At 42.1% G+C, this 12,066-nt stretch overlaps 1 protein-coding gene across 1 annotated transcript in view; it reads left to right on the top strand.

Annotated features, from left to right (window-relative positions):
- Positions 1-12,066, top strand: part of MRPS9 (mitochondrial ribosomal protein S9) — a 1,138,074-nt gene that overhangs the window by 236,308 nt on the left and 889,700 nt on the right. The window lies entirely within an intron of this gene.

The raw sequence follows: 12,066 nt of genomic DNA, 5'->3' as shown, positions 1-12,066 counted from the left end.
ATGTGCACTACATCTATGTTTATATAGCTTAATTAATTTTATTGTGTTGCGAATATTGATACCCTAGCTACCTTTATTAGGAATGAAATGGTATCACAATGCGTATTGTGAGAAACCTGAGGGTATCCTCAATCCTATTCCCCTTGCGTCCTCTGCACAGGTGGCCTGGGAAAGGCCATCGCTTTTGGATCCCGACCCTGGGGGTGGACCAGCAATTGAGGACTACCTAGGAGGAGGGTCTGTTGGGACTGGGAGTGGAATGTCCTTGGGAGGGACCTGGTATACCCCTTTTCCTACTAGTGACCAACCCTTCCCTTGCCTTTATGAGGTATTATAAGGCAACTCCCTTAACTTCCTCATATATAATTACTAACAGTACTGGGACGAGGAATAGGCAACCAGCAGTAATGAAGACTGGTTGCATTTACCACTCTGGTACTGGGACGAGGAAGAGGCCTGCTGAGAATAGTAGAGGTCAGGCATATCCCCTTAATGATGGTCCGACAGGGCTAATTGTGCATTTGCACCTACAGCCTGTTGAAGATCTGCAGCTGTATAGAAGGCCCAGACCAAGAGAAACAGTGGCGAGAGAAACATTGGCGAGAGGAGCTGTGGCGTGGTTTGGAAAAGCAGCAGCAGAGAGGGCAAAAGAAGCAGCAAGGAGTTTTAGGTGTGGCATGCCAGCGGTTCAAAGGAGTGTAGCCTGGGAGCCGCGGCTCTGTGGAACCGAGCGAACGTTGTAAGGGGAGCGGTGCTTGAATGCTGCCCCTTTCCTAGAGGCAGTGAACCAAAGGCTGAGATCTGCGCTGCAGGAATGCCAAAAAGAAGCAACCAGTGAGTTTCTATATGAAAAGACCCCGGTATGCAAGTTACGCAAGATGGATTACTTTGTGTCGGAGTGGTCGCATGCATGATGTCACGTTCTCGAAGGTCTCTGATGGAAATCTGATGGAAATCCTCAATACCATTTGAATAATGAGAATACTTTGTAGCCGAGTGGTCGCATGTACATAAAGCCAGGTTTTTGAAAGTCGCCGAGTACTGGGCAGGTTACAAAGACAATTTACAAAGATTTACAACCACGGAATGAAACAAATTAAACATTTTTCAATTATTACAAAAGTCTATATCAACAAGATGAATTGAGTGAAGATCGTTTAGATTTGTTGAATTCCGAACCAAATGAAAGGCGTATCAAACATATCTTTATACTTGTAAAATAACAAACTGAAAGAAAACTGTTACCTATGAAGATTATAAATTAAAGAAGCTCTAGAATTCATTATGTGTTGATCTCAAAAGTGAATGCAACTTAAAATACCAGTCAAATTATAAATGTTGAATTTGCAAGTAACTAAAGCTTTGAACCCAAGAAATCAATCCTTATTTGAACCTTTAAAATGAACAGAACCTAAGCAAACCAAGTGGGCCAAATATATATTGGACTCGAGGGAATGGAACTTTGGAGGTGTACTTTAACAACTGAATAAACTGCAACTTTCAGTCAAGACATTCTTGTACAAAGACCAACCATATCTAGAGGACCCAAGTGGGGTGCAGACCTTTAAGAAAGCTGGAAAACATCCTTGCACATTGAAAGTGAATCTTGGGGAAGGGAACCCTGAAGTTTACCCTGTTCATTGATTTGAGGACCGAGTCTCAATATATTTTGTGTTTGGAACTATGTTTTGAAACTTGGGGAAGGGAACCCCGAGTATTGGTTAACTCTATATCATTTCTTTGAACTTTAGGCAATCCTGAGACTTTTATTGGAACTGCTTTATACTTCGGAAAGGGAGCTGAAAGAAAGCTGTGAGCGGGACAGAGCCAAACTTTGTGTTGAGCACTCTTTTATTGGTTCCTGATATCCCTGCACATTGTATGTAATTAGTTGTGAGGGCAAGTACAGGTTCTGGACACAGATTCCTAAATTGAACTTTTGGACTTTGACTTTCCTTCGTTTTGGTTTGGTAGGGAAATCCCACCATAAGGTAGGGCAAGATGGGCGTTTTTCCATACTGATGTTTAAGTTAATAAAGTTTTATTGTTAATTCAGTATCTGCCTGTGTCTTACTCCAAGAAGCCCTCACCGTGTATACAGGGTTTGAAATTCAGTTTCAATGAGAAGTAGCTGAAACCTACTCCTGGATGTCGGCCATCACCAAGTTAACAGGAGCTACCGCTGGGAACCAGTAGTGAGTAGAGAGTGCAACGCAAATCTAACTTCTGCAAGAGAGACAAACTTTCACTTTTTGCTCACTAAATTTGAGCCATTATGTTTCAATGTGTACTATATGTGCCCTAATTCTTTTTATTAACATTCTCAAATCCTCAAAGTTAATGTTTTGTGTATGTTTGTAAGCACCTGTTGGCCCGGAGAGCCAAGAATAGCTCCCTGTAGCTGCTATTTCCAAGCTCTCCTTGGCTAGAAGCAGTAACTTAATGGCTCTCAGCCATTTTGAATCCTATATACCAGTGGGAATAGGTAGGTACTTGTCAATATCACATGGTGTAAAGAACCCCTCTTTGTCTGTTTAACCGAAAGGGCAGCAGGAGGTTTCCAGAGCATGACTATCGACTCACCTTGATAGCAACAATGTGTTGTCAGTGTACGTTCCACTTAGTGGACAAATCTCACCAGTGATATACTTTTGAGAAATCCATCATGTTTGTACATAATATGATTAATAATATGATTACACTGCTGGTAATGGGAAAATAACACACGCATTTTAGATATCACAAAGTTAGTTTAATGTGCTGATGAAAGTATGGCAGTACTGAATAGCATATTTAATATACAGCAGAATACACAATAGCATGTTAAGTATTCTGACAATTCTGAATATGAGGCCCACTAGTTTTTGATTTGTAATCTTTTTTTATTATTGATTTGCATAATAAACAGTCTGTGTTATCCGCATGGGCATTCGGGAATTAACACTTCAGCATTGCATCTTTGAAAAAATAAAATAAAATTCTTATGAGTATATCCCCGAAATATTGGTCTGTTCTTCAACTTTCTTTATCTCAGATGTTAGAAGCCATACCTAGATCCACAGTACACATTATTGGTAACATCGTACATTCTTTCGCACCGTACTCTATCACTCCACACCCCTATTCCTCCTCCATAGGAGTGCCTATTTCACTCACGGTGGGCTCAAGTCAGGAGAGGAAGTAAGTTAATTCAGCATTTGACCCAATCAAGCTCATTTCCCTCTTCTGCTTCCAGATCTCTGTTCCTACGTAGAATTTCTGTTTCTGCCGAACCCCACAGTTGAATAGCCGTTCTCAATTGTTATACAAGTGTACCCTTAGAGCATATCCATGATTTTGCAATCCTCCTTTTGGCCAATATGAGCAAACATTCCAATTGTTATCCTTCTTACTCCTGGGTACCAATCCCCACAGGCAGACAGATGGCGTTGGTTCATAGGAGCCATGCATTCAAGTGTTTATTCTAACCATCATTTCATCCCAATATTTTATGATTACTAACTAGCCCCACGCCACATGCCAAAACCCTGCTGAGCTCTGTCCACATCTTGGACAACAATGGGACAGCTTTGAATCCATAGCATGAAGCTTCATTGCAGTCATATACACCCTGTGTAGAACATTACATTTAATCAATTCATATCTAGTTTTATGTGACACCTTTTTTACTTGCTCCCATATCTGAAGCAATTATCATTCCGGTATTGTAAAGCACACATCTTTTTCCCATTTTGTTTTTGACCACAAGGATCGACAAAGGTCTCCCCTCCCTCAACATCCTATATATCCGGTAAATTGCCCCTTTCATTTCACTCAATGATGGCATGGTCTGTAACATTGGAGTAGTATCCGGTTCCTCTGGGATATCTTCCCAGAGTTTGGCCATTCTCCTCACCACCCTTTTATATGTTGAAAAAAACCCTTTTGGCATTCCATATCACCCCGCCCATTGCTTGAAAGTAAGCATCCTTCCATCCACAAAGAAATTGCCTATTGATTTGCACCCCTTAACTTGCAAAGTTAGGAGACCTCTGTCGTGAAGTGCCTTAAGGATAGTGGTGTCAAATCCTAGAGGCAAGTGTGATGAATTCTACAGATCCCTCACTTAACCCTTGCCTAAAGTCTCCTCACAGGTGGCCAGGTATAGGCACACTGTTCCTGATACTGACTGCGGGAGGATCACCTGGGAGGATACAGGGCCCAGGGAGGTGAGGAGACCCAGTGGGATGAGACGGTGTTTATCCTTGAAAGGAAAGAACCTTTTAAGGGTACCAAAACACATAATGGCTTATGGTCGTTATGCTGTCTTGGAACCACCTATTATTCATGTGAATGTGGATCTTTACATTCCCCCAGAAAAGAAAGATAATTTGAGACTTCTAAAATCCAAAATACCCCCTACTCCTAAAGGTACAGTGAAAGGAACCCTATAAATATTGGTTTAAACCAACTGCCTACCTCTTTTCGTGCAAACCTGAATTCGTCATCTTTAAATGCATGTAAAAAAATAACTATGCATTTTGAAGTAAGAAGTTGGCAAGAAAACCTAATTTTGTTGTTTGGGACTACAGGTCCCATTATCCCATGAGTAGTGGGACGAGGAAGAGGGCTGAAGAGCAATGTTGCAGTGTAGGTCAGCCTGTTAAGCTTAATGAACCACACCTGAGGGAAGCAGGGATGCTTAAAAGGCCCACTCATGTGCATGCCATTAGTTGTAGTTGTAGTTGCAGAGGAAGATGGAGCTGTGGCTGGAGTGCGTGCAGCAGCAGCAGTAGTAGCAGAAGGAAGAAAGCACAGTGTTGGCAATCCAGACAGAAGTGGTAGAATGTAAGGGACGCAGGGACTTGGTTCAAGCAGATTCCAACCGCCTGTCCTGAGATTGACCTGTTTTCCCAAACTCTGAATTGTAGAGGTTGTGCAGCGGAAGGCTTGAAGGAAGATTGGTTTTCCCCATGTGAACCTAATTGCAGAGTTTTTGCAGCCTGAAGTGTGCAGGAGACTGTAGCCAGAAGGTGCTGTGAAGCCGTGGGTCTCAGGAGTGAGAAGGGCTCCTTACTTACGTGGAAATATCGGAGACGCCCTCAGCTGAGGGTCCATAAATATAGCAGCCAGAAGTTGCAGAAGTCCTGCAAAACACGAAGAAAAGGAATACAGAAACAGACGAGTCTTACCGAGTGCTCCGATTCCTTGCGCGAACATTACTGGCAACATTATCTGTAAACAGTCACTTGCATGTGAGACAAGCGATGTGAAATTGACCGTCGATTGCCAAACAATGGGGCACTTGAAATGTAGCACTTGCATTTAAGTGAATGTCATTTTGCGTAAGAAAGAAACACTGAAGTTCTTGAACTTTAATTTTGTGGAAAACATATAAAGTGGTTGCATGTGCCTAATAAAAATTCTCAGAGAAAGAGTGACCTCTGAATCTTTACTAAAGCAATTAAACAACTCTAACAATAGAAGTTAAGCATTTGAACATTAGTCTTACAAGTTGGAAAGAGCAAGCATTGCCCAAACCAAAAGTGAATAACGTGTCTCCCCAATTGGGAGTGAAACCAGCCATTTTAAAAGCCAACAAATGGTGCAAGTATTATCATACACCCAACAGAACATCAGCATTGCCCAAATCAAGAGTGTGCAAGCATTACCTGAAGCCAAGAGAGAGTCCCAACAAGGCTTCTGAGTAAATTATTACGGCTGGCAGAATGCAAAGCGGCAAAGGCAAGGTTGGGGAAAGGGAAGCATGATGCTTGTGATTATTCTTTAAAAGCTTATACAACTTATTGCGAATAGGAAAAAGAAAGAAGAATACCCTAAAGGCAATTTTGGGTTGTTGTTGCTGCAGACGGACCAGAGTGTCAACAAGGCTGCCCTTCTGGAAATTGAAAGTTGAGAGGAAGAGTGCCTTGCTTACTTGAAAGTGTTGAAGTGCACCAATGTGAATCTTGTCTTGAATACAAAGTTGTTCAAAGTCACAAAGAAGCAGACTGTTGAAGCTGTGGTAATATTTTTGTTGTCAGTGGATTTGAAACTTCATGGGCACAGTCGAACTTGGAACACTATGGGGCATGCCAGTAAACTCACATGCTGAAATCCTGCAGAGGTTAACCTGATGAGCCTAGTTCAGGTGGACGTACAAGTGCTGTGAAATCATCCTGACAAAGATAAAAGCTGTGTTTTAATCATTTTCCTAGAAGCTGTGTTTCATTTACCTTACCAGAAGGTGTCTATTTAGAGCATGGCAGAGAACTGCGTTTCTTCTTTGACGTGTACACGTTGTGGTCAAACATCTTGGTCAAGAATCACACTGATGCTATTGGATGAAGTGGAAAGCCATTATTTAAGCAAGAAGAGACTTTTCTGCTGTTTGAACTTTGGTTAATGGAACATTCTTTTGACACATTGCAAGAACTGAACTAAGACTTTATTACCAACTCTGATGTCCTTGTTTCTTTTTGTTAAACATTGGAAATTAATTTACTTTGAGACCTGGGGAAGAGGAGTTCGCTCAGGTTCCCAAGAAAGACTGAGAGTATCATTGTTAACGTTATTCTGAATTGCCATATATTTCTTTGTGCATTTGATGTTTAAGTGTGAGGGCCAGATATCCTGTGTTAGTGTTTTCCTTTAGTTTTGATAGGCAGGGAAATCCTTGTCAGTGTAAGGATGGTGAGGTGTTTGATGAAACTTATAATTTAATGAAATGGCAAAATTTGAGAAATCATCCAAAGGTTGTCTGCTTCACAAGTCATGAAAATACATGCTCTTTAGCTCGAATTTTGCTAGCAGTTTTTTCCACATTGTACATTGGAGATTAATTACACGTGTCCCCCTTTGTCCCCATCGGATCCCAAGCAATTCTATGCCTTGCCTGTATCTTGGTAGTGTCCATATCAACCCTTGTATCTCCCCTTCAAGTGAATTATGCCATCGGGCTGCAAACTGTAGTTGGGCAGGATGAATGCACCCATTTTATCCTCCATTCAGGGAAACCCTCAGACTGGCAAGAGAGAAAAATATGGATTTTTCCTTGTTAACCAAGAATCCAGATAATTTCCTAAAGTCCTCCAATATTTCAATAATTAGTGCAATATTATGTAACGGATCACACACATATAACAAAACATCTGCGTACAAGGATATACTATGAATACACTTCTGCACCCATATTCCCTTCTCACATATACAAATCCTGGAGTGTCCTGCTAAAGGTTCCAGTGCCACTGGAAACAGTATCTGGAATACCGGACACTCCTGTCTGGTTCCTTTCTACAAGGGCCATCTGGACGAACCCAGTTCCCTGTTTTAACCCGAACCATAGGACCCTCATTTAACAGTTGAATCCACTTCAGTATGCCTGGTCCCAGGCCAAATTTCTCCAGCACTTAAGGGTGGGCCCATTCTAGAGAATCAAACGCCTGCACTGCATCCAAGGATATCATTGTCAATTGCTTACCCGACAACCGTACTTGGTCCATAACATAATGTAACTGCAAGTTCATTGAGGTATTTCTCCCCCCTACAAATCCACATTGGTCTGGGTGCACCAATCCCGGTACCGCCCTCGACAGTTTCATAGCTAAGATCTTCCCTAGGATCTTCGCATCCACATTAATCAACCAAATGGGCCGATATGAGTCACAATATTTTGGATCTTTCTGTGATTTCAACAGATCCTTAAAAATTTCCCCATACACTGATTCCAGGAGAATTCCCTTAGCTGTAAGCACAATCCTTTACCTTCTTTAATTTAGGTACCAGGATATCCGCATATGTCATAAAATCTAGTTTGGAAGCCATCACTCCCTGGGCACCTATTCAGTCGCATAGACCTAATGGCAAATAGTAACTGACTCTCCCCTATGGGTGTATCCATCTCTTGCCGGAAGTCACAGGATGACCTTGGTAACTGCACCAAATTAAGCAGATCTGAAGCCACCTTATTGGAGTATGTATCTTCACTGATATATAAAGAAAAATATTATTCTTGGAACACCCTATTTATCTCCTGTTGTGATCCAATTAAGGAACCAGCCCGGTTATAGATCTGTGTTCTCATCGATCTTGGCAGCTCCTGTCAGATAAACCATGCCAACAACTGACCAGCCTTATCCCCCTCACCATGGACACGGGTCACATACTGGTTGTATTCAAAGTTGAACAATGTCCCCTGCAACTCTTGGTGTCTCTTAAGCACAGTTCTGTGATTCTCCCCACCTTGGACCTCCTGGTTAATTCCCCTTCTAGTCATTTAACAGTCTGTTCAACTTGACTTAGGGAGATACTTTAGCTTTTCTCACCCCCACAGACTTTCATATGCAAATCCCTCATGGTTACCTTAAAGACATTCCACATTAATCCCACATGCTCTACAGATCCCTCATTTCTGTCAGAAAAGAGATATTACATCTTTTTTGTATTCCTAATTGCTGAATCCTGTAAAGTCTTCACTCTCAATCTCCAAAGTGGCACTGCTGTCCTCTCTTTTGCCCGTTTAAACACAGTAACCAGTAGAGCATGATCTGAAATAATCCTCTCCAGGTTGTGCATGTGTGTATTGCTATGTATTCTTATATTCATGAGCATGTGAATCCATGCCAGACCCCATGCTGGAGAAGGAACAAGTTACTTACCTGTAACTGTTGTTCTCCAGCATGGGTCTGGCATGGAGTCACATGCGAACCCTCCCTCCTACCCCTCTGCGGCTCATCACTTGGTCATACTGCCACTTTGCGTGCTACCAAATCTGAAGATGGCTGCCAGAGGCGGGGCTTAGGAAGAGGGCATTCATTGGCTGCGGGCAGTATGACCCAGAGACCAGTGATTGGTTACTACTAAGAAAGACAGATCAGAAACAAAACTGATACTGATTTTTTCTTTACCGAGGATTCCCGGCCTGACAGGGAATATTCATGAGCATGTGAATCCATGCCAGACCCATGGTGGAGAACAACAGTTATAGGTAATTAACTTGTTCCATCCATGTCTAGTCCCTCTTGTAACCCAGATCATGTAGAGAGATTTTCATTGATAGCTAATCGCAATTTTGGGGTTTGGTAATTTGCCTTGACCATTTGTAAAAACCCCAGGCCGAATCACATGTGTTCCATTGTTAAAAATAAAAAAGGCCATTTAACTCGGTCAAATGCCTTCTCAGCGTCTAATGTTAATACCCCAGCTGTCAGTTCTGCCTTTTTTATTTTTTCTATCAAATATGCCACTCGTCGAGTGTTGTCCAAGGTTTGTCTATTCGTCACAAACCCAGATTGATCGGGGTGTATCAATAAAGGTACTAGTCTCCGCAGCCTGTTTGTCAATATTTTAGTGTATAGTTTAGCATCAATATTGATCAAAGCTATGGGTCGGTAGGAACCACATTGGGGTTAACTCCTCAATATACATTTTATAAAATATTGCAGGGAATCCATCTGGTCGCTGAGCTTTTTGCAAGGGCAGTGACTTAATTGCTACTCGAACCTTCTCTGATTTTATTTGACTTTTTAGCTCTTCCCTATCAGCTATTTCCAATGTATTTAACTGCATTGTTCCAAATATCTCTTCTGCACTTCCGGATCTGGACAATCCGATGTATATAGCGCTGAATAATACTCTTTAAATGCATCAATTGTGTGCCGAGAAGAAGAGCCTATTTTTCCCTGTCCAGATTCGATAGTACAGATTCACACCTGACGTGCCATTGGGGAATCAGCCTTGTTAGCTGTAATATAACAACACTGCCTTAAATATAATGGGGCCTTTTCTGCGTGCCTTGTCTATAGCAGACCTTATTGGCCTTGAAGATAACTGTTATTTCCATATTTGTGCCCCCTGATTTGTAACCATTTCCTTCATAACTGATTTTATTTGGGTCTTCACTTCCAGCTGGGCTGCTATTAGTAATTTTTCCCTTCAAGGTTTTAATGCGATTAGTTCACCGCTTATGGTCACCTTGAAAGCATCCCAAACCCACTTGTAAGGGGTATCCTGCGGCCCATTCAATTCCAAATATTCTTTAATCTTTTCCTGAATCTCTTCAACTATAACCTGATCTTTAAATGTTCCGGAAATTACCATCGCCATATCCCTGGGCCTTCAACCCCATGTGAAATTATCAATTTTAATGGTGCATGGTCAGATAAGGCTATCTTGCCTGTTTCCATCTGTTGTATTCGCCCCAACAATGATGCCGAAACCCATATATAGTCTATCCTAGAAAATGTCTGATGGACTGTTGAATAAAATGTATAGCCCCCCCCCCCACTCTGCGTTTCCCTCCAAACATCTATCAATGACAGATTAGCCATGGATGTTTTTGACGTTTTGTGTTGGGGGTTGTTGCATTGACTGAGTAACCTTACTCCTATCCACCCGGGGATACCAAGCCATATTGAACCCCCCATTAGAATAATCTGACCCACTACAAATCATTCTAGTTTATCGAGTACTTTTTGTAAAAACACATCTTACTCTGTATTAGGAGCATACATCGTTGCAATAGTCTATTACGTTCTGCCCAACTGTATTTTAACAAACCAGTATCTACCCTCTTTATCTCTCTTGTGCCACTATGGTCTAGCCGACCCAGCTTTAGAATGCTAGTAAAACCCCTCCCTTTTTACCTTTTTGTTATTCGATTGAATCACATGCGAGTTCCCAAATAGTTTTTTTGTTTCCATCTTCCCTTGACACATGCATTTCCTGCAATGCTACTATATTGGGTTTCTCCCTCTTTAAGAACGCTCATACTTTGCGTCTTTTGACTGGGCAGTTTAAACCTCTTATGTTCATGGATAGGACATAGGACTTGTAGGGTTTTCTTTCCCATCATCCAAGTGATATCAAACCATTCATGTTCTTGGCAACATCACTCCATCTCCCAATCCACCCCCTTCCCAAGAGAAAAACCCTCAAACCCCCTAAAACGTTTCCCACAACACAATACCCCTAACTGACTCCAAGTTGTAACCCCCTCTCCCCTTCGCCCCGGTTAAGCCCAACCATTTCCCCATCCTTCCATGTAATTTACCATCGCTGTCAAGCCCCACTTCACACCCGGATATTAATTGTGTGCGTCTACCGTTACCCTTCACCCCCTGGTTCCAGGTGCCAAAAATGGTACCCCCTAAAACATCTTGCCCCTTCCACTTTTCATCCATTCATAGTTACTACACAAAATACCACAGTTAACACAATTGCGCTTCTTCCCTTACCAGAACCGTCTGAGTCGTACTCGGTCATCCATCCTTCGAGCCCTTCTCACAAGGTTGATTTTGAGATTTTTTAGTCCATTCCCATCTTCTGAACCTCTCCCTTTCCTGGACTTTGCGAGGGACTTTTTGCTGGCTCCTTTCGTCACCATCTGCTATCTTCAAAATTTGCAAACCTTCACGTGTGGAAAAAAGACCAAAGGGAAAGGTCCATCTATAGCGAACCTGATTCTTGGTTGAAGCTTGAACCACTGGACACATCAGCCTTCGCTTCAATAGGGTTGCTTGTGCCAAATCTTGGAATAATATCATTTCCGAACCATTGACTTTGGTTGGAGATGCTTTCCTTGCAGCCAGAAAAATAGCTTCGTTCTGATCGTATTTTTGAATTGCAGCGACCACATCCCTGGATTTTGCCCCTGGTTTTACGTTTTGGGCCTACCCAATGAATTCGATCAATCACATATTCTCCCCTTTCCAGATCTACTAAGTCGGCGAACACCTGCTGCATCGTCGTTCTCCACTCCCTATCCTCGATCATTTCCGACACTAATGTTGGATCTTCTTGATCTATTTTCTTGATCTTCGAGCTGTAGTTCAATGTTTTGAGACGCAGTTGCCAACTGATCTGTCAATAGGTCTATCTTGCAGGTATCTCCTGATAATTCCTGAATCGCTGTCTCATTCGTTTCGACTCGTCCCACCTGTTCATTGATATCACTTTTCACTTCTTGCAGGGATTGTGCAAGTTCTGTCCTGATGAGAGCGAAGTTTTTCCGTCATCTGCTCTTTAAAGTCATTAAAGCACTGTCTAATGACTTCTGATGATGATTGTTGCTCAAGCGGTGTCTTCGAT

This window comes from Ambystoma mexicanum, chromosome 7p, assembly GCF_040938575.1.
Source record: "Ambystoma mexicanum isolate Mex_15411 chromosome 7p, UKY_AmexF1_1, whole genome shotgun sequence".
Lineage (NCBI taxonomy): Eukaryota > Metazoa > Chordata > Amphibia > Caudata > Ambystomatidae > Ambystoma > Ambystoma mexicanum.
The sequence above is the reverse complement of the archived record's forward strand: the minus strand, read 5'-3'. Positions and strand labels throughout refer to the sequence as shown.